The 23,744-nt window shown below is 46.8% G+C and overlaps 1 protein-coding gene across 4 annotated transcripts in view; it reads right to left on the bottom strand.

The window, feature by feature from the left end:
* MARF1 (meiosis regulator and mRNA stability factor 1) overlaps window positions 1-23,744 on the bottom strand; it is a 1,350,049-nt gene that overhangs the window by 905,844 nt on the left and 420,461 nt on the right. The gene's annotated exons all lie outside the window — the stretch shown is intronic.

Below are 23,744 nucleotides of genomic sequence, written 5' to 3'. Positions count from 1 at the left end.
TATTTTAACTACAAACCTTGAGTGTGTTACTTGGCTACTTGTATTGGTGGATTTCATTGCTACAGCTCTCCAGCTCACATTCACCCCTCTTGAGACAAGCCTGACTGCTCAGTCACACTACCAACTTGTATAGTACGGGCCTATACCAATAGGTGGGTTAGCCAATACCAAGAGGACATGGGTTGTGTAGTCTCCCCACAGGGTTACTACATCAATTCTTGCCTAACATCCATTTATGGAAGTTCTACACGATTCCGATGTTCCATTTAACTATGGTGATGGCACGCAGATTATGGTGGATCTTAGGGAAGGCTGGCTCACTCAGCTTCCTTGATGTCAAATCATGAAAAGAAGCACATTTCTTGAAGATGAATCCTGATTAAAAAAATAAATTTTAGTCATTAATGATAAACCCAATTCTGCTGGCCAAACACTTTTGGGCAATTCCCTACCCTGCGCCCAGAGGTTAAGAATCTAGATGTAATCATGTACGATAAATTAACACAAAACTTTCAAATATCCACAGTCAAAGTAGTCTTATTTTATGATAGACTTACCCTACCTGACCTTCCCTCACCCAGTGATGGTAATTAACTCCCTGGTGTCCTCCCTCCTTGATTTTAATAATGGCATATATATCTTGGCCTCCCTGCAAAAGAATGCAAACAGTCCAGAACACAACAGCCAGACTTCACTACCCCTAGCCCTTCATTCTTTGCACTGGCTCCCTGTTGGGGAGTATTCTCATTCCTGTGCTAATTCCCTTCATCCTTAGAGATCCCCAGCTCTTTTGCTTGACTTTAGAATTTTGATTTTATCCTGGAGTGAGACCTTTGTCACTCATGTATTTTTGATCTGCTCTGGACTCTGTTTCTTTGGTTTTGGAGTCTGACAAAATCCATATGCATCTACCTTTTGTATTGTGACACACAGCACCCCCAGTCAGTGTCACAGAAAAGTCCCTTGGATTCCTCATAAGGTTTAAATACCTTCTCTTGGTTACTTGGTTAAACTACTGCTCCCAAGAGTAGTAAAGTGAAATTGAATTTAGTTACCTGTTTTTCCTATGTAGGTCCAGTACACCCCTTCTGATGTTTATGTACTGGGAGGGAGGGGTGGGGGGCAGCGTTACCTATTAGCCCCTTTTCCTACTTACTCATGTAAAGAAAAGTGTATGTTACCCTCACTACTTTTATTGGCTGGTGGCAGTGATTTATGTTTTCCTACCATTGTGCATTTCTACCACAGGCTGAATCCTCAGCTGCAGTAACGCACCCATGGATACCCATTTTGTCAAAATGGCCCTGGTCGTCTTTTTTCACCATTTCTTGCTTCGGATGTCTTTTTTGGGTTTGACTAGGCACGCTAACCAGGTTTAAACCCTTTTGCTGGTTTTGCCTTTGGTGGGATTCAATGCTGAAACCCGCCTCTGGCTCCAGTGTGTGGCAGGGCAGGAAGCGAGGGAGGTGCCCGATTCTCCCGGGCCTTAGTCTCCTCGGTTACCTGAATGCACCCAGTCCTAATTGGCTGGCTGTCCTTGCAGGAGAGCCTCCCTGCTGTGTGAGTGACAGCTAGGCTGTGCATGAATGGGAGAAACCTGCAAAAAGGAGACGTCGCTTGAACAGGAGGCAGAGTCTACCAATGGACAAAACATGCGACGCAGGAAACTGCAAGAGAAGCTTGCTGCACCCTCCTGGGCCGTTGAACTACCCAGTGAAGCCCTGCTGCACTGCTGAAGCTCCAAACGCCGAATCGACTAGAGAAGCCCGGAACGGACGACTCCTTCTTTTGGGTTGGTGGGACCAACTGACCCCAAGACTAACTTTACCGGAACACCTCTCCCTGCTGGCAGTACTTCTTTGCTGCTGCTGGAACTGAGTGCCAGGGATCAGAAAACCCAGAATCCAGCGCATCGTCTTTAAGCCGGACCCGAGCTCCAGGAAGATCCTGAGGACCCTCCCTGTTGAGGAGAATTCTTAGAAATGTGCTAATACCCTTCCATGTTGGGACTTAATTTTTATCCCAGAGAGAGCAAGACCTTTTTCCCCACTCTCTCGTGTATTTTTATTTGAATGTTTATTTTGGTTTTGGAGTCTGCCAGACTCCATAGGCATCTTTTTACATTGTGACACAGCACCCTCAATGCAGTGTCACAGTGAAGTCATTTGGATTTCCGCTAAGGTTTAAGTACCTTGTCTTGGATAAGCTACTGTTTCCAAGAACAGTAAAGTGAAATTGACTTTACTTACATTTGTATCTTTATAAACCTAGCAGACACCAACACACTGGAGGGGTTACTTAGTATCCCTTTTGTCCATCTTTTAATGTAAAATGTGTATGTTACCCTTTCTACAATTAATGTCTGGTGGCAGTGGTTTACCTTTTCCTACCATTGTGTGTTTTTACTGTGTACTGAATTCGCAGCTGCAGTTTTGCACCCATGGGTGCCCATTTTGTCAAAATGGCCCTGGTCTTTTTTCGTCATTTCTTATTGGAAAGGTCTTGGAGATTCACTCTGCGAGCCAAACTAGGTTTGGGCCCTTAGTTCGTTTCGTCTTTGGCGAGATTCACTGGTGAAGCCCGCTTCTGGCACCAGCGTGTGGCAGGGCATGAAGCAAGGGAGGTTCCCGAAACTCCCTGTGATTAATCCCCTTGGTTACAGGAATCCACCAAAAGGCGATTGGCCAGCTGGCTGTCCCGTAGTCCTGTGCGAGTGACAGCCAGGCTACGAATGAATGGGAGAGAATTGCATAAAAAGGCGAGGTCTTTTGCAAGGAAGGCAGAGTCGAACACTGGACGACGGAATCCAAAGAAGAACTTGGAAGAGAAGCTTTCTGCAACTACTGGACCGGTGGTTTGCCCAGTGAAGCCCTGCTGCAGTGCTGAAGCTCCGAATTCGCCTCGACTAGACTGATCTGAAGTTTGCCCATAGCTGCAGTCGACCGTCGAAGCGTAGTGCATTATTCCCCAGACGTCGTCCTTGTCCCCACGACTGAGGCCCAGGAACAGCAGAATCTTCAGGGTCTACAACAGAAGCCAGCTGGAAGCATTTCTTCAGACCTAAAAGGTACTGTGTGTTTGGGAGAATTCTCAAAAATGTGCCAATTCCTCCCACCTTAGAGACCCCCAGCTCTTTTGCTGAACTTTGGGGCTTTGAACTTTCCAATTCAATGCGTTTTCTGTGTTTGTTTCTTTTGGTTATGGAGTCTAACCAACTCCATAGGCATCATCTTTTACAATTGTGTCACAAAGCACCTTCAGTGCAGTGCCATAGGGAAGTCTTCCAGATTTCCCAAGGTTTAAATACCTTCTCTGGGACGAACTACTGTTTCCCAGAGCAGTAAAGTGAAATTGACTTTACTTAGCATTGTACTTGCTAGACCCAGCACACCCTATCTTACAATATAGCGTGCTGGAGGGGTTACTTAGAATCCCCTGTGTTTGAATGCTCATGTAATATTTTTTATGTTGCCCTTTCCTCAATTGACTGGCTCGGGCAGTGGTTTCGTTTTGATCTACCTTGGTTTGCATTTAGTGCAACCGTTCGCAGCTCCGGTAAAGTAACCGCGGCAGCCGTCTTTTTCAAAATGTCATCCAGCCATCTTTGCTAAAATGGTGCCCAGTCTTTTTTCGCAAGGTCTTTGTGGAAAGGTCCTTCTAGAGAGTTTCTCTGCGCACCAAACCAGGGTTGGTCTCTGTTCATTTCGCCTTTGGCAGGGTTTCTGAGAGAAACCCGCCTCTGGAGCCCGAGTGCCTGGGGTAGGCAAAAAGTAAGGGAGGTGCCTGAAACTCCATGTACTTAGTCTCCTAGGAGACCCAAACGCATTCTGTGGTGATTGGCTGGCTGACTGTCTGGCAAGGACAGCCACCTGCTGGGTGAGTGACCACTAATCTGGAATTAATGGGAGAGAACTGAATAAAAGGTGAGTCTTTTGACTTGGAAGGCAGAGTTGACCACTGGACGAGGGAACCGAAGAAGAGCTTTAAAAGGACGCCTGCTGCAACCGTCGGTTTGCCCGATGAAGCCCTGCTGCAGTGACTACTTGCCAAGTTCGCATCGACAGAGAAGCACCTGCAATGACGACTTCTCCCTTTGAGTTGGTGGGACCAATCAACTCCCAAGTAAGCCACCTGGACACCCATCTTGGAGCTGGTTGAATTTCCTCAGAGTTGCTGCAGGAAACCATAGAGCCAGGGAGAGGGACACCAGATTGTGTGCATTACTTGTAAGCTGGCCTACAGCTTTTGGAATATCCTCCGGACTCCCACGATGCAGGCCTGACCAAGCCTGCCCCCTCTCACACTCCCCCCGCCCCCCTGCCCCCTCTCAGTCGAGTGCAGGACCTCAGATGTGAGGAAAGTCCACCATGACCGCCAGGAACTGTGCTTATTGCGATTTGCCGGTTGCCAGCTTTAACCGTGCCAGTGCAGGAGTCACGACATCCTCCCTCAAGTCCCCATGACTGAGGCCCAGGAACAGTGAGATCTACTGAGAAGCACAGGAACAGAAGTCTTACGCTTCATCTTTTCTTCTTTACAAAAGGTACTGTAAAACTAGTTTTAGAGAATTTACCTCTTACTGTGGAAGTTCTTGTAACTTCTGCAACTCACAAGTCTAATCAGCGTGTGGCCCTACATTTGATTCTTTTCTTCAAAGACTCCTAAGAACTTGCACAAAGACTTTTCCATTACTTACCAGGAGTGCTTTATCCGATCCAAGACTGTTGCCCATTGACTTTGGCTTAGCCTATTGAATTGAATGACTCTTCTAGTGAACTCAAAAAGTATCTGCTCTGCTTAACCATATTTGTATTTTCTTGTGTTCCAATAACATTTGCCTTTAATCAACTTTGTAAGAGTGTTGTGAATGCCAACAGTAAGATGTTAATGTCCCCAGCACCCTTGTTACTGAAGTCACCTGTGGGTCATCCCACAAGTGACTTGTCTGATTCGGAAACTCAAAGTGTACAGTATTGAAGTATATGTGTGCGTTACTATTATATGGCTCCCTTCTGAAGGCAGCTTTATAACTGACTGATCAATAAATCAGTAATTGTTTATGCAAGAAACCTTGAGTGCAAGTTTATTTGAATACCTGCAACTGAATCTTTGTTTAACTCCACTACTTCTTACGTTTCCCCACTTGAGATAAGCCTGGCTGCTCAACACGCTACCAAAACTGTATAGTACAAGCTTATACCAAAGGTTGGGTTGCCTATACTTTTAGTCAGTGGTTTCTAGTGTTCCCAGAGGGTACTGCATTCAAACCATGCCTAGCACTAAACTAAGGGGTACTTACATCTTATCTATGTAGCTTGGTTGTTTGCTTGTAGCTGAGACTTGCCTTGGCTGCCCTTTGCAGAGTCGCTTGCATCTTCATCACATTGTGCAAGACTTTTTACTTACCTTCAAGAAGTGCTTCAGCTCCCCCAGACTGCAGTCACACTGCAGCAACTATCAGCTTGATGTAAGCTCTAGCTTGAGCCCCACAGTACCTTAGGGTGATTGCAGAAAATGCAGCTGGATTCTATCCTGTGCAGCAGCAACAAACTGATTCTTGGTCTGGTGACAAAAGGAAGGACTCTGAATGGGATGCCATAGCAGCAGTCAGGAGAAAGGACCCTCAGCAAGGATTTCTTCGGTCTCGCACATCAGTCTGCGGTTTTGGAACCTTTTCATCAGCTCCAAAAGTGAACGGTTACCGCCGGCCGATCTTCCGCGATTCTGCAGTCCAGCACTCTGGTAAGGGGACTTTAATGCATGGGATCGTGCCTCGGGAGATCCAACTGGAGCTCACCAAATTTCTGGGAGGATTACTTCAAAGACGTTGCACTGCAAATGGGTCAGAGGTCCCCTGGTATTCGATATATGCAACCTGGGAAGGGCATAGCACCTCGGGAATGGCTATCTGCAGTTTGTCTCAGGGCTGGTTGGTACCATAAGCCAAAGGGAAGGAGTCAAGCTTCGAGTGGTCGCTTCACGGTTACTGGAAGGGTCTGCAGGCATCTCTGGTTGTTCAGCTTTGGATCTGCTGTTCGTGGTTGACTTGCCTTCTGCCTCAGGAACACCTTTAATTCGGATTTCACATTCACTCCTCTGCAAACTCATCCTACAGCTTACAAAAAGGGGCAGGTGGCCTTCCAGTCAGGACAGCGCCCCCCCCCACCCAGTGGGAAATGGATCCATTCAGGCACTCTGGCAGACAAGGGCCAGGTGGGTTTTGGGGAATGGTAGAAGAAAGGCCATCAAAGGCAACCACGCAAGAAATGGCGAGAAAAAAGCGCCACGTTAGAACATAGGTGTCTCTTTGGTGCATTACCGAGGCTGTGAATACAGTGTGGTAAAAAGAAAATATCAAAGTTGGTAGAACAAGTCTACTGCCACCAGCCATAACTATAGGGTTGTCACGGACAATAAATTCACAGGAGCAGAGAGAAGGGGGATACTAGGTATCCCCTTAACACTCCACCATAAAGGTGGTGTGTGCTGATCTCTCATTATATATAAATGCCAATTAACCTAACATCAGTTAAAGTTTTTGGAAGGATGCAAAGTATCCCTCTTTCCTTAACAATACTTCTTAGGAAACAAATAAAAAAATGTAAAAGGAGAACCCAATGGGTCCCCAGCAACATTGCACAGAGGGCTCTGTGTGGTGCAAACGTTTAGAATCAATGCCTTTAAGAGGTATGGAGGAAAGCAGACTCCATAAAATGAAGTAAAAACAAAGAACAAACATCCACATGGTTAGAGCAGTAAGAATGAATGGGACAAGGGGTGGGGGCGGGGGCCTCTCTCATTCAGGCGAAGAAAAAGGTCCAGCAGTCCATCTAAAAGTGCTGGTGGTCTCACTAGGAGAGGTGATTAAGCACAACACTGACTACCAGTACAAGAGTCAATTGATGAGGAATTTGCGTGTACTGGTAAATTTTGAATAATTTCCTCTAAACTAATGGGATAAACCACCAAGAAAATCATTACTGTAACTGCAATTTTGCAGCTTTTAACTATTTTAGATGCATGTGCTATGCATGTTAAGATGAATTTCTAGAATCCAGCATGGTGGACAGATTTTAGGAGGCCACTCTAGTTATAGTGAAAAGGCTAACAGAGATTAGCCAAAGCCAATTAAGGCAAGCGTGGAGAGTGTTCAAGGCTATTCTCAGGATTGCAAGTCTGGTCAGGCATCCACAATGAGCCCACACAGTGAAGCACGCAATTCAAACACTTCAGTACACAAACATACATATTATAGGCTCCAAAACACACTAGGAAATTAAATGGGAGCCAATATCACATGAAACCCCAATTATAAAAAATATATACGGTGCTGGGAAGGAACAAGGATATTCACGCACCCCAGGCGCTTTAGTATTAGGCAAGACTTCTTTTAGGCGTTTGAGGGAGGAGGGGTACTGGGAAGGCTTTTTCATGCAAATATCGCAAACAGACATGGGCAGGCACTGAAGAAGGCAGTTATTGTTTTAAATATAAGGCACAATTAACTATTTGCTGAATACATTTGTAATGTCAGATCCTAGGTATTTGTAAAAATCTTCGTACTGTCGAACGCTCCCCTCCTCCATCCCAGAATGAATGTGGCCTGTGCTAAAAATTGATCACAGGGCTCATGCAGTGTTGCGTGACTAAGGCTTACACTGGCAGAGTGCACAAAGTGACTCACCAGCTGTCGACAGTCCGTGAAGAGCCCATGCAGGCTAAAATGGGATTTGCATGCTTGGTGCACAAAATGCAGAAACAGGACATATTATAGTGCAAGGTTCAACAGAGATTACAGGACCAGATAAACTCAGGAGTATATGGAGAGAATGACTGGAAAATGTTTTTATATATAAAATAATCATAGGTAGCAAAATTAAGCAAAGCATGAACTACAGTGTATCCTTGCATAAGCTGTAGAGCAGCATGTTCTGACAGAAATTGCTGACAATGAAGAAAGGCAGGCTCTGGAGCATCCCTTGTATGGAAGCAGGATGGTTTGGGATGGAACCATGGACCGTATCCAGTGATGCAACTGCAGCAAACCAACACAATATAAACGTCTGCCTGGCATCACTGTGGCAGGAGAAAGGAACAGATGAGGGACAGGAGAAGACCGTTCAAGCAGCAGGGTTCTTTGCTACCATCCTCATTTTTGTAAGATTTAACTTGTTATCCTTACAAGATAGACTCGTGGTCTTATTTCCCTAAAAGGGTGTATTTATTCTGGCGTGAGCAATACCCTTACAATTAGGGACACCCTTACAACAATGCCAGTTAGGTTCTTAGAAATGCATTCAATACATTATACAACAAAAAGAAGGTAGGTTGTGATGCAGTAGAATTAAACCAATTCACAAGAATTATACCAGATCAGTCCAATCCCTACGATGAATAGAGCCTTGTGCCCAATAGTCACAAAGCTTCTTCTAAGGAAACAAGGGGCATTGGAAGACTTCTTGGGGTGGTATAATGTTCCAGAAGATATTCAACCAAGTTACAAGTGACTGTTGATATATTATTAGGCTTCATCCGTTCTCCTAGTGAGACCCCGAGAACCTTTTGATCGACTTCTGGACCTTTTTCTTTCTATCCTGAATGAGTGGAACCCCCCCCCTCATTCATGATTGTCGGCTCTGTCTTTTGGAACTCTTTTCTTTGTATTCCACCTGTACTATGGAGTTTGTCTGCTCGATAGCTCTTAAAGGCATCTGTGTTTTTACTACTGCAGCACACATCTGTCATGATGCCTACCTCCAAGGAGCCAGACCAGACCCAGCTACCCCAGAGGCAGACATGTCCCCGAGGGAAGTCTCAGCAGCCCCAAATAGGGGCCCTTTGGACTCAGTCCTGGTGCCTTTGGCGCCAGGCTCATATTGGACAACAGTCCTGGCGCCATAGGCGCCAGGCTCATAAAAGATGACTGTGTAGAAAGGTGCTTGGTGTAAAACTTACCTGATGCAGACCATGCTGCTACATCCAGGCCATCTAGAGGCCTGAATGGGACTACTTTATCTTTGGGGACTACTTAACCACACGTGTGGCCGGAGGAAGAATACATACCTGAGAGGAAGGATACATACCTGGAACTACTTTGAAGGCTATTTATGCCACACCCAAGCAGCAACTCACGCTTCGCGTTGTTCTGCATCTAGCAGCTGGACGCTCACCGTGTCTGCTCCTGCATCCTGACTTCTGCCACGCCCGCCAGCATCCTGGAACACCTGCAAAGGCAGGAGAGAATAGAAGAAAGAAGAGTCCTTACCTGCCAAATGCAAAATCCGCATTCCGGAGACATTTCGCCGACGATCCTGAAAAGGAAGACATTCATTTTAAAAGCACATCGCATCCATCGCTGCAGCGCCGCATTCCACTCACCTTTACTGGGCGCCTCCATGTTCATCAGCGACCATCTGGATCCGCAGCCACATTTCAGCACCTAGGGAGAAAAAGACGAGAACAAAGGTGAGCTAGGGAAGAGAATAAGAAAACCTTAATTTTCCATCATAAGACTTACCTGTTGGGTCATTCCCACTTCATTTCGGGTTGGTGCCGCATCCTGGCATTTCCGGACCCCGGCCCCTAAGGGGAAAAAAGAGACATCAGCATTAGTGAGCGAATGCTAAGACATTACCTGAACGCTCATTAAAGACTTACCTGATATCTACTGGAACTGCACCTCTCACTTCGGGTCGGTGCCATATCTCTGGCATTTCCGAACCCCGGCCCCTATGGGGAAAAAAACACAAGGATTAGTGCATTAATGCAAGGACACTAAAGGAACCTCTCAAACAACTCACCCGAGTTTCCTTCGTCGGTTCCATTGCTCATCTCGGAATCTTTGTTCTGCACCTGAAATAGAGACAACGGACAATTATTATTTCGGGCTCATACTTATAAACTGAATTCTCACAGTATTTTACCGGGAAGGTCAAGCAAACTTGAACTCTCTACAATCCAAGATCCAGTGAAGTAACTGGATTACAACGCGCACCTGCATCAGAAGCAGGATGGAGAGCTCGTCCTTTCAGACCCTAAGGTGAGACTTCACTGGGAATCGCAGAAGGGTTTCGTGGAGGGTGAGAAGGGAGTGGGAGGCTTACACATAATCCCGCAGATTGTTAATACTCCCTTTTCACACACAGAAGAACAAGTTACTTCTTACCTTGTAACGTTCTTTTGACGGGATGTTCCTCGGACGTATTCCTCATCTTAGAGATCTCCTTTAAGCTCTGCTGGCCTCGGAAAATTTTCTCTCTAGAGGGCGCTGCGCGTCGACGTCCTCCGAGTCGATGTCCCTCGACAGCCGCCGTATCGACGTCGACGTCATCCTGCCTATAAAGGCCGCGCGCAGCGTCCGTTGCTCAGTTCCGTTTTGTAGCCCACAATAATACTTTCTGGACTAACTAATCAACCTGAAGGAGCGTAAGCTGCAACAACACGGGAAGTAGAACTGCGGGGATGGATGGGAGGGTCGATGAGGAATACGTCGAAGGAACATCCCGTCGAAAGAACGTTACAAGGTAAGAAGTAACTTGTTCTTCGAAGGGATTGTGTCCTCCAACGTATTCCTCATCTTAGATAGGCTCCCATAGCAGTATTCTATTATCGGAGGAGGGAGTACTGACTTCACGCTGTCTATTGATGAATAGAATGCAGTACAGCCCTTCCAAACCTAGTCTCTTGACTGGAGGAGGAATCCAGATTGTAAAAACGTGTAAAGGTATGGACAGACGACCATGTAGCGGCCACACAGATGTCTTTAACCGGCACGCCTCTTGAGGGCCGATGAAGCTGCAATACCTCTGGTCGAATGAGCCCTAAGGTTTTGAGGGGGCTCTTTCCCTGCCAGTTTATAACATTCCAGAATGGCTAGAATGATCCATCTGGAAATGGTCTGCTTAGTTATTGGTAACCCCAGCTTGTGACCTGTGTAACCTACAAACAGCTGGTCTGCCTGTCTTATCCTGGCTAATCTACTAATGTAAAAACTTAAATCCCTCCTAGGGTCTAGCCTGTGTAACCTCTCTTCCTCTTTCCCCGGGTGAGGAGGAGGATAGAAAGATGGTAGGGTAATCTTCTGAGTGATATGGAATTCAGAAACCACCTTTGGGAGGAAATTAGGCTTCACTTGCAGGACAACTTTGTCTTTGTGAAATATTGTATGAGGGGGTTTACAAGAAAGAGCTTGAATTTCGCTCACCCTTCTAGCAGATGTAAGTGCTATTAATAAAACAGTTTTAAGGGTAAGGAATCTTAACGAACAAGAATGGAGAGGTTCGAAAGGTGTACCCATCAGGAAAGTTAGTACTAAGTTTAAATCCCATAGGGGAACTTGGAATGGTCTTGGGGGATAAACATTGGTTAACCCCTTTAGAAACTGTATTACCAAGGGTAATTTGAAATAGGATGGTTCTTCCGCAGTACGCTTAAAGATGGATAGCGCTGCGAGATAGCCCTTAATGGTGCCAACTTGAAGGCCTGAATTTGCCAAATATAGTAGGAAGGACAAAACCATTGGTCTACCACATGAAAAAGGGTCGATATTCTGTTCTCTACACCAGCTGCAAAATCTGTTCCAACGGCAGCGGTATAAAGACTTCGTTGCTGGCCTCCTTGCCGAAAGCAACACCTCCATAACATCATCAAGGAGGTCCCAATCCTTGTACCTCAGCCTTTCAGAAGCCAAGCGTGAAGGTTGAGGGTTTTGATGTCTGGCTGGAGAACCTGACCTCCCTTCTGTGAGAGTAGGTTCTCTCTGAGTGGAAGTCGAATTGGAGGGCAGATGGACAAGTCTAGAAGGTCCGGGTACCACGTTCTCCTGGCCCAATCCGGGCCAATTAGGATCATGGTTCCCCGGAATCTTCTCAACCTCCTGATCATTTGAGGAATGACAGGGACCGGTGGGAACGCATACAGAAGCGGAAACTCCCAGTCCACTATGAACGCGTCTCCCAGAGCTCCTCTCGGGGGAAATTCCCTTGAGCAGAACAGGTCGCATTTCCTGTTTAGGCTGGTGGCGAACAGATCTACCTGAGGGGTTCCCCAAAGGGCGAAGATCTCTTGAAGGACTTCCTGAGCTAGCTCCCACTCGTGGGAGACTGTGTTCTGCCTGCTCAGAGCATCCGCTGTCAAGTTCTTCTCTCCGGCTAGGTGAACTGCCGATAGAGAGATTCCTTCTTGGATTGCCCAAAACCAGAGCTGCATCGCCTCTCTGCACAGGGGTAGTGATCCTACGCCTCCTCTTTTGTTGAGGTAATGCATGGCCACCGTGTTGTCCGTCATTATCAGGACGTTCTTCCCTTGTACAGCTGGCAGGAACGCCTTCAGCGCAAGTCTGATGGCTCTCAGCTCTAACAGGTTGATGTGTAGTCTGGACTCCGATGGAGACCAACGACCGCTGATGGTCAAGTCGTTGGCGTGGGCTCCCCACTCCGTGAGTGAGGCATCCGTGACTACTGTTATCTCCGGCCAGGGTTGCCAAAACTGTTCTCCTTTCAGAATGTTCTCCTGACAGGCCCACCACTGAAGGTCTCGAGCCACCCTGCCGGGAACCTGAAGAAGATCTGTCATTCTCCCTGAGAATTGTGACCACTGAGTCCTCAGTGCCCACTGGAGGGATCTCATTCTCAGGCGAGCCTCTGGCACTAGGAAAATGCAGGATGCCATGAGGCCTATCAACCTCAAAAAGTCGAAGGCTGGGAGACGTTGGGCATGCTGGAACTTGGTAACCATCTGTAGAATATCTTGAGCCCTCACCTCTGGTGGCGAGGCTTTTCCCAGGGAAGTGTCCCGGATCGCTCCCATGAACTGGAGTCTCTGCGATGGTATCATTTGTGACTTCTTTAAATTGAGGGAGAAGCCCAGTCTGTGAAGGAAGTGGCACACGTGATTTAGCTGGATCTGAGCTTGTTCCGGAGAAACAGCCCTGATCAACCAATCGTCCAGGTAGGGGTAGACGTGAATCCCTTCCCTCCTTAGACTTGCAGCCACTACCGACATTAACTTGGTGAAGACCCTCGGGGCGGAGGTCAGCCCAAATGGCAGCACTCGAAATTGATAGTGAGAGTTGCCAATTGCGAACCTCCGGTATTTCCTGTGTTTGAGATGGATAGGCACATGGAAATAAGCGCCCTGGAGGTCCAGAGATACCAACCAGTCCTGGAACTGAAGGGCCTGGAGGATCTGAGAAAGAGTGACCATCTTGAATTTGTCTTTTCTGAGGAATTTGTTCAATTCTCGCAAGTCCAAGATGGGTCTCAGTCCTCCGTCTTTCTTTGGAATGAGAAAGTAAGGGGAGTACCAGCCCTTGTTCCTCTCCGCTACAGGTACCGGTTCTATGGCACCTTTCTCTAGCAGGTCCCAAATTTCCTGCAAGAGGAGCGGATCTGGAGCTTTCTGAGAGCTGATCCCCGGTGGATGACTCTGAGGTATACGTAGGAAGGGCAGGCAGTAACCTTGGGCAACAGTTTCCAATGCCCAAGCATCTGACGTGATAGCCTGCCATACCGCCAGATGTTGAGTCAACCTGCCTCCTACAGGTGTCCTGTGAGGGAAGTCCTCAGAGTGGTTTTGGGGCGGCTGATGCAGATGGTAAAGAGGTTCCTGCTGTTGCTGCGGCTTTTGAATATCTACCCCGTCCACCTCGGGTAGTTCTTCTTTGACCCCTTTGAGCCGGTCGTCCTCTACCTCTTACGAATGCAGAGTAGAAGCGAAAGGACTTGCCCCTCGCAGAGGTTCCTGTGGGACGAAAAGGAGTCTGACGGATTGCAGCTCCTAGGGATTTTGCTGCTGCTTTTGAAGTTTGCAGTTTCTCTAAACTGTCATCCGCCTTTTTCCCGAACAAAGAAGAGCCATCGAATGGCATGTTCAAGAGCCTGGTTTGCACATCTGGGGCAAAACCAGACTTTCTCAACCAAGCGAATCTCCTGGTTGATGTACTTGCCGCCATTGCTCTGCTGATACTGTCAGCCGAATCAATGCCCGTCTGGAGGGATTCGCACATAGCGTCTTTACCGTCCTGTATAATATTCAGGAACGCATCCCTTTCTTCTCCCTCCGGGATGCAGTCAGCCGCTGTAGAAGCACACTCCCACAGTGTATGGCTGAACCTAGCAAGGGTGCAAGTAGCATTAACAGATTTTAATGCCATGCTACATGCTGAAAAGACTTTCTTTGCCATAACATCATATTTTTTATCGTCCCTGTCCTGTGGGACGGTAGGATAAGCCGTCTTGACATCGGTAGAGGATGCTGCCTGTACCACCAGACTTTCTGGGGATGGGTGTTTAGACAAAAACTCTGGGTCTGTAGAAGATACCCTGTACTTTGTAGACAGTTTTTTATTTACTGCTGGTACTACATCTGGGGTTTCCCAGTTTGTCATGATCTTTCTCTGAAGAGCTTTATGAAAAGGCACCACAGGATCCTCCTGTGGGCCTTTGTCAAGAATATCCGTGAGGTCATCTTGTTGGAAAGATTGTGAAGGTGCAGACCACCCCATGAACTCTGTGATCCTGGCCATTAAGGCTCTGTAGGGGGTTTCAGCATGCTCCCCTGGGTCTGGCTTAGCAAACTCCACCTCAGGGGAAGTGTCTAACCCACTTGCCTCATGTAAGGAATCATGAAGATCCTTTAACCTGCGCTCTTCAGAGGAAAATTCCTCTCTAACTGGGGTTACAGGTCCCTGTAACTCAAATGTGTCTTCCTGTTCAGACAATTCACCCTCTTCCAAAATTGAGGACATAGTTCTCAATTGTTCTGAACTCATAAAGGGAGTAAATCCCATTTCCAAGGCAGAGGGTGCCGAATTTGTCATTATCGGCCTCGAAAACGTTGATGTCGAAGGCTTCGAGCGTGGCGTCGAAAACGGCAGAGGCCTCGAAGACCTTGAAAGAATTGGAATTCTACTCGACAATCTCGAAGCCATCGACGTCGAGGACCTGGGGATAGTCACTGGATGTGTAGTAACCGTGACTTTTCTTGGCGTCGACGCCGGTGTCGAAGCTGGCGTCGAGTCGACAGACCCGTGTGTCGAAGGTTCCTTCGACAACGGCGTCGAAGACATCGACCTCGACAGAACCCTCATCGACGGAACCTTCGAGGAAGGTTTGGAGGTCATAGTCCTACTCGAGGGTTCGAGACGCGCTCGAGAGGTTTCCTTCGCCGGGTACTGCGACTCGCGGCGTTTTTGACCTTCGGGTCTTTCGACCAGAGCATCGCTCTCGGCAGTCTTCGAGGGGGTCGAGGCCGCTTTCTCGAAGACGCTCATCACATTTTTTCGGAATTCCTCCCATTCAGCCCGGGAACTATGTTTCGTGGGGCAAGGGATTCTTTTTGGCGAAACAGAGGAAGAGGAAGACGGAGAAGGGGATCTTCGACGTCTCCTCTTCGAGTGCTTCGATCTCGAGGAGTGATGAGACCCACTCCGAGACCTGGAGCAGAAATGGTGACGAGGAGACGAATGTCTCGACTTCGTCGACGAAGAAGAAGCTTTAAAAGTCTTACCTTTCACCAGCTTCCCCCTACGCTCCTTCAGGGCCTTAGCTGTCATGGACATACAGTCCTCGCATTCCGAACAATGGTGTTCAGCTCCCAAACACCACAGACAAACTGAGGATCGGTCAACGACATCTTTTTCGCACAATCTCGACATTTCTTGAAGCCGGATCGAGGAGTTGTCGGTTCCGACGAGGAAGCCATCGAGTACGGATCGAATAACTCGAGGTAAATAGGATTAATCTAAGAACTGAGCAACGGTATTCCGAGGCACTGAGTAAGCGCGGAAAAACGGAACTGAGCAACGGACGCTGCGCGCGGCCTTTATAGGCAGGATGACGTCGATACAGCGGCTGTCGAGGGACGTCGACTCGGAGGACGTCGACGCGCAGCGCCCTCTAGAGAAAATTTTTTCCGAGGCCAGCAGAGCTGGAAGGAGATATCTAAGATGAGGAATACGTCGGAGGACACAATCCCTTCGAAGGATAATTCTGCGAGCCAGACAAGCCAGATTTGAGGGGCCGGTCCTGTCCATCTTCCGAGTCCTGCGCTTCACCATAGAAGAGGCAACAGCACTCCAAACCAGGCCTGCGCCTCCGTGGAAGTCAGGTGAGCGTAACAACATCTCCTTATGGGCAATGTTGCTGGGGACCCTTAGGGTCCTCCTTTAAGATTCTTTTTCTATATCCTAGAGTAACTACAGTTCTTAAGGAAGGAGAAATACTTTGCATCTCTTCCAAAACTCTATAGTCAGATTGGCAGACACCACCTTCAGTGGAGTGCCAAAGGGATACCTACTATGCCCCTTCTCCCTACTCCACTGACTTTAGTCACAGACAATCTCCTAATTATGGCTGGTGGCAGTGGACGTGTTCTACCAATTGTTGTCATTTTTATATCACAGGCTAGCTTTATAGCCTCTGTAGTGCACAATAGGGGCACCAAAATACCAACTTGGGGTCTCCCTTTTTTCACCATTACTAGTGTGGTTGTCCTTAGTTAGCCCTTCTTCTACCATTCTTGGAGGGGGAGATCACTGTGCGTTGTGTACTTTGCAGGAAGCCTTGGGTATCCCCGCCTAGGCTCCAGAGTGTCTGGTTGGGCAGGAAGTGGGTGAGGAGTCTTCCACCCCCCCTGTCCTTTGACAGCGTGTCTGAATAGGACCAGCTCGCACATGGGATCTGGCTGTCCTGATTGGACAGCCAAATGCCCCTTTCTGTAAAATGCTGAGAGATTGCAGAGGAGCGTGTGCTGGAACTGTATAAAAAGTTGAGGCTTCTGGAGAGAAAAGCAAGTCGACCACTGGAAGCGGACACAACCGAAGAAATAAACGATCAGAGACGCCTGCAGACCCTTTGCAACGACGTGATGCAACCACTGCTGTCCTCACCGTCTATTCGACAGAGGAGCTCTAAAGAGGACTCCTTCCCTTTGGCTGGTGGGAACAACTAGTCCCAAGACTAACTTCGAATTGAGGCATCTCCCGAGGTCCTGGGAATTTCCAGAACTGCGGAACCCCAATACCAGGAGACCTGCTGCCCATTTTCGAGTGCATCGTCATGGAAAGGGAGAATCCGTCCAACTCTTTGCTGAACCCGTAAGACGCCAGAAATCCGATCGAACTTGCCCAGACCCCCTCGTCAGAGTGCAGGACTGCATGGAAGTGAAGAAGATTGACCAGACGATATGTGCACTTTGTTGGTGCTGCAGAAAAGGTGCCAAAACTGCAGAGTGAACCAAGAGGTTGCTGTAAGTTGTGCCACAGGTCCTCCCTCAAGAATGCTGCTGAAAGATGCAGTCCATTGCCCTTCCTTCGGTCAACAAACATAGGAATCTGGAGGTCGGGTCCAGAGCTGCAACATTGCGGAGCATCCAGCACAAAATTGTCTTCTAACCTAAGGTACTGTGGGGAAAAAGGTATTGCTCATCTGATTCCAAGAAGTCACTCCCGAGCATTGGAGTGCACCTAGAGGTGTCCAGGGTCATCCATTCTTACCACTGACTCGAGCAGCTGGTTGTGTCCCTTAATCAAGCCTTTTTACAAGTCTCCCTTGTTAGGTGGTAACTTGCTGCTTCTATAACAGACTGGACGAAATCCTCTAGAACTCTTCATATTATGCCGCTTGTCAAGACTGAGCCCTCTCCTTACTGCCTTTAGCTAGGGTTGCGTTAAAAGTCTTGCTGTGCGAAGAAACAATCTATAGAACCTTGAACCAGGCTAATGTTACACTAACCATTTTCCTCCCTGAAAGTGAATGTACTATGTGTTTCATAGTAAATGTATTACTGTATGAAATGTTAGAAACCACAGGTGCACGTAATAACCGATAATATTACGTTGTCTTTTCCCTTCCTAATGTTGCTACAAATGTAACCACGACCAAACACAAAAGTGAAAGTGTCCTTTTAAGTGCATTCTCAAGTATTCCAAAGTGTTCTAGTGTAAACCTCTAAAGTATTTAAAGTGATTCTGGTGTGTATATATAATAAATATACAATTTCATATAAATTATAAGTGTAAGAGTTTCTTTCGTGTGAATGTCTAACTAAGGTTCAGTGTACTTCGCTACAGCTCACAACTTCCTCTTAAAATGAGAATGGCTGCTCTGCCACTCTACTAAGGTCCTGAGTTAGTACAGACAGATACTAAGAGTTGGAGATCTACACACCACTGGGATAGCTTACTAAAGTCTTACTACCATTAGGACTTTAGGAAAACTCCCCCAGCAGGATCACTCGTCCAGTTCTTCCAGGCCCACTGTGGACTCCTCATAGGGTCTCTTCTCTGAAGTCCCTGGACCCTCAACTCACTTTAAAATGGAATACTTACTAGTTTGAACAGTCTTCCTCTGGAACTCTGACTTTGCCTGCAACTGTACCCTACGCCACCCTGCCTATAGCTGGCACCTAGACCACTAGGGTCCCTCTACTGCCTCTAAACTCATGCTGTGGTTTAAGGGAAGGACTGGATAAGAAAAGGGTTCTGCCTTGAAAAGAACAACAAGTATTCAAAATGTACTTGTACAAGAAGTTGGTTGGAAACTAACTCAGTGCAAAGTTACAAAAGTTCTTGACCTGAATGTGTGTTCCACTATTCTGAAAAGTATATGGGATAGACTACTCACCGTAATTGTATTTCTGATGATTGTATCTGCTTAGATTCACATGCCCAGCATAGTCTGACTTCTAGTGGTAGTCACAGAGTATTACAAGGTTCTTGTCCGAAACTCAAGGGCGTGTTACAAATACTATCCCTAGTGTGATGTGTACTGTACACATGGTCCTTCAAGCATCAAAGTACCTCAGATTGTTTCTGACATGAAGTTGCATGAAGTGTAGCGTTAGTACAGATGTGATAAAGCACAAACGTGATAAACCAGAAAACATCTATTCAGGTTCAACTCCAGAAGGGGAGGAAGGGTGGGTGCATGTGAATCTAAGAAGATACAAACATCAGAAATACAATTACGTTGCGTAATGTATCCCTTTTGAGGCTTGTGGATCTGCTTAGATCACATGCGCTGCATCGATTAGTGTGCAGTACCTGGAAAAGGAGGAGGGATGTGCAAAGATACAGCAGCAAATCAATGTTTTAGTACCGCTTGTCCCATATGTGAATCTGCTTTAGAGGGAGTGTCAATGCAATAATGCTATGTGAATGTATGACTAACTCCATGTAGCTGCTTTGCAAATGGCATCTAGGACGTTGTTTGCGATAAAGGCTCAGGTAGGTCCAGTACCTCTGGTAGAGCGAGCCCTCGGAGTGATAGGTAAAGCTCTTTTGGATATGGAATAGTTGTATGCATTTTACTATCCATCTGTAGATGGTGTTCTTAGAGATCTGATCGCCTTCTCTTCCAGGTGCTATGGAAACAAAGCTTGTCTGTTTTCCTTAGGGTTTAGTTTTGTTCACATAGTACAAGACTGCCCTCTGTACATCAAGTGTATGGAGGCTTTTCAGCTGAGTTTGAAACATTTTGAAAGAAAGTAGGACGTTCGATAGATTAACATGGACATTTGAAATTAATTTAGGTGAACACCTAGGGCATGTTCTGAGGACAACCTTGTGTTAGGCAAGAATTGATGTAGTAACACAGACTACACAACACTTGTCCTCTTGGTATTAGGTAACCCACCTTTTGGTATAGGCCTGTACTCCACAAGTTGGTAGTGTGACTGAGCAGCCAGACTCATCTCAAGAGGGGTGAATGTGAGCTGTAGCAATGAAATCCACAAATACAAGTAGCCAAGTAACACAAACTTAAAGATTTTAGTTATAAATATGTATTTATTTAACACCAGTTCTTAAATAAGCATTCTTCAAAAAGGGCAATATAGGTAACAATCAAATATACTTTAAATAACTTTTCCAGAATCAGCAAAAGTTTTGTGGACACTCGAGAGCTTTTTTTACACACTTCCTACACCTGGAGGAGACTTCATTCACAAGGACGGTAATGGCATTTATACAACACTAGTACACTTTGCAGATTCTGAGGTTGCAGAAAGGAAATGTTAAAGGAAGGAAAAAGGTTAAACAGGTGTTCAGGGGATGTGTGTATACTTCAATCTTCCAATGAAGTATAGACAAAACCTTTCCCAGCAATAACAGTCTAAAACCAAGTTATCACTGCTGAGGAACAGTAAATATCAAAGTTAATTGGCTAGAAAAGTCTGCAGGGTGCAAGGACAACCAAAATCAATTGGAGCACAGTCTATGGAGCTGAGGCACTTCATAGTTAAAGTCTTGCACAAAGTTAGAGAGTTGTTGTAGAAAATCACTGCAGTGTCACAAGCGGTTACACTTGTGGAGGGTAGAGCTGAAACTGACTAACAAAAGTAGCTACTGCAAGTCTCAACTGAGAAGAGTAAAGCCACCAATACCAAAAGTCTGAACAGTACATCCGGTTTGAAAAAGTGGTCCAGCTGGCTTCTGTCCTGGGTTCCTGAGCCTCCGTCGTGGGGACAAGAGGGAGGCCGTTTGGAGGACTCCTGCAGCAGCAATTTGGAGGTCGGTGCCAGCTACGGTCTCTTTTCGGATCGCGGTTTCAGCGTGCGGTAAACAGCACCACTGCGGATCTTGGATACCGGTTTGGCTTCTTTCCCTCCTTGAATCCTGCACTCTGGTGAGGGGACTCTAGCTCTGGTCGTCCTGCTTCTGGAGGGTCCTTAGGAGACTCCTGGAGCTTCGGGCCGTATTGCAGATGTTGCACTAGACTATGGATTTCTTGACCCCTGGCACTCGGTTCCTGCAGCAGCAAAGTACAGCCAGTCGGGGAAGATGGTCCTGTGGAGTTCGTCTCAGGGGTTAGTTGATACCACTAGCCCAAGGGAAGAAGTCGTCCCTTCCAGAGCTTCTCTTGTCGATCATAAAAAGGATTTTCAGCACATCAGCAGGGCTTCAAAGGTCCAGGAGGATGCAGCAAGCTTGGTTCAGTTTCTTCATCGGGTGTTATTCCCAGTGGTCTATTCTGCCTCTAGCCCCAAAACCCTCGTCTTCTAAGCAGGTTTCTCCCATTCATGCACAGCCTAGGCTGTCAAACAGCAGGGTGGCTGTCCTCAAAGGACAGACAGCCAATCAGTACTGGGTGCATTCAGGGATTCCTAGAGACAAAGGATAGGGGAGTTTCAGGAACCTCCCTCACTGCCTGACCTTCCAGACACACTGGAGCCAGAGGTGGGTTTCAGGACTTGAGCCCGCCAAAGGCAAAACGAACAAAGGGCTCAAACCTGGCTTGGCATGCAGAGTAAAACCCAAGAAAGACCTCACAAACAGAAAATGGCAGAAAAAGAAGACCGGGCCATTTTAACAAAAATGGTCACCAATGGGTGCTGTACTGCAGCTGAGGATTCAGCTTGCGGTAGAAAAGCAAAATGGTAGGAAAATTAAACCACTGCCACCAGCCATTTATAGCAGTGAGGGTAACATAAAAAAATGTTACATGAGTAGGTAGGATAAGGGGCTACTAGGTAACCCCAAGCACTCCACCGAAGATGGTGTGTGCTGGACCTACAAAGAGAGAAAAGGTAAGTAAAGCCAATTTCACTTTACTATTCTTGGGAACTGTAGTTCACCCAAGAAAAGGTATTTACCCCTTATGAGAAATCTAAAGGATTTCTGAGTGACAGTGCACAGAAGGTGCTGTGTGTCACCATACAAAATAGATGCCTATGGAGTTTGTCAGACTTCGGGTGACTGTGCGCTTTACAAATAAGCTTAATGTTAAGTACAGCTTTGGGGTAGTGCTCTTAGGGAGCCGTACAACAATCTCAGCCTCCTGGCAATAGGACCTAACCTTTGTTATAAGTCTGAACTACACAGGTTGGTAGCACAGTGGATCAGCCAGGCTCATCTCAAGAGTGGTCAATGTGAGCAGTAGAATGGTTACACAAAGATTTACAGTGACAAGTATTCAAACAAACACTTAAGCTCAAGGTTTCTTGATAAAACAAACATTTACCAGTCATTTATATAAGCCTTCTTTAGAAAGGAGCAGTATCATAGCAACACACAAATACCTTCAAAATATACTCTTAGCTTCTATATCAGCAAGCACCCATTGGGGATGCCACAGACACTTCTACACAGTCAGGTGACATTGTTAGGACACTGTTGACATTGATAGGTTACTGTTAGCATTTAGAATAGCACTCACATGTCGCAAAGAAAAGATTACTCAGAGCAAACTAGGGATCACAATATTCTTAAGCGGTAAAATACGTTTCAACCCTCCCAAGTGTCAGAGGAGAGAAGAGTCTTTCAGTGGAAACAGGCTAGACCAAAGTCAATAGGCAAAACTATGTAGCTGAAGCACTTCTTGCAGTTAAGTAGAAAAGTATTTGCACAATTCTTTAGAAGTCTTTAGTAAAGAAGAAAAATCAATGTAGGGCCACAACAAGCTGTTAGACTTGTGAAGAGTAGAAACAAATCTACAACAAGAGGCAAGTTCTCAGACTTTACAGTACCTTTAGCTAGAAGAAAAGCAGCAGATGACTTTGGTTTCTGTGCAGCTCTGCAGATCCTAGTGTTCCTGGGCCTCAGTTGTGGGGACAAGAGGGAGGACGTCTGGGTACACCTGCACTGCAATGGGATGGTTACCGACAGCAACGGCTAACTTCCAACAAGTGGCAATTCTGTGTTTCAGCTCATCGCGTCTCCCGCAAACAGCACCACCGCGGTTTCTGGATGTCAAGACTGACCTATCTTGCAGCTGGGATCCAGAACTGTTGAGGTGGCTCAGGCTCGGTCAGTTCCGATTTGTGGGAGTCCAGAGGACCTTCCTGGAGTCTCTTGGCCAGCTTAAAAGGAAAGCACACAAACTGGTGCTCCGCTCCCTGGTGTCTGGGTTCCAGCAGCAACTCTGGAATTTCAACCAGCTTCGAGAGCAATGTCCAGGTGGCTTACTTTGGAGTTGATTGGTCCGACCAACTCAAAAGGGAGAAGTTGTCCTTGTAGGGGCTTCTCTGTCAATGCAAATTTGGAGTTTCAGCACAGCAGCAGGGCTTCACCGGGCAAACCAACAGTCCAGGAGTTGCAGCAGGCGTCCTCTTCAAGTTCTTTTTTGGATTCCTTCGTCCAGTGGTCGACTCTGCCTTCCAAGCCAAAAAGGCTTGCCTTTTAAGCACGTTTCTCCCATTCATTCCAGCCTAGCTGTCAATCACCCAGCAGGGTGGGTGTCCTTGCCAGCCAGCCAGCCAGCCAGCCAACTAGGAGTGCATTCCTGTCTCCTAGGAGACTAAGCACAGGTAGTTTCGGGGAACTCCCTCACTTCCTGCACCCACCAGACAACCTGGAGCCAGAGGCGGGCTTCACTCGTGAATCCCACCAAAGACAACAAACAAAGGGACCAAACCTGGTTTGGCATGCAGAGTAAATCTCAAGAAGGAGCTTTCCACAAAGAAATGGTGAAAAAAGACGACCGGGTCCATTTTGACAAAAATGGCACCCAAGGGTGCTTTACTGCAGCTGCGAACGAAGCCCGCGTTAAAGACACCACGGTAGTTAAAAGTAAACCACTGTCACGAGCCATTCATCGAGGAAAGGGTAACAAGAATGTTAGATGAGAAGATAGACAAAGGGGATACTATGTAACCCCTCCAGCACCCTATTGTAAGATAGTGTGTGCTGGGTCTAGAAATTTACAGTAGCAAAGTAAAAGTCAATTTGACCTCACTGCTCTTGGAAACAGTAGTTATCCAAGAGAAATGTGTTTTAAGCCTTTGGGGAAATCTGTAAGACTTCCCTG

This window comes from Ambystoma mexicanum, chromosome 2q (genome assembly GCF_040938575.1).
Source record: "Ambystoma mexicanum isolate Mex_15411 chromosome 2q, UKY_AmexF1_1, whole genome shotgun sequence".
NCBI lineage: Eukaryota > Metazoa > Chordata > Amphibia > Caudata > Ambystomatidae > Ambystoma > Ambystoma mexicanum.
Note: the sequence above shows the minus strand (reverse complement) of the source record. Positions and strands in the feature narration are given on the sequence as shown.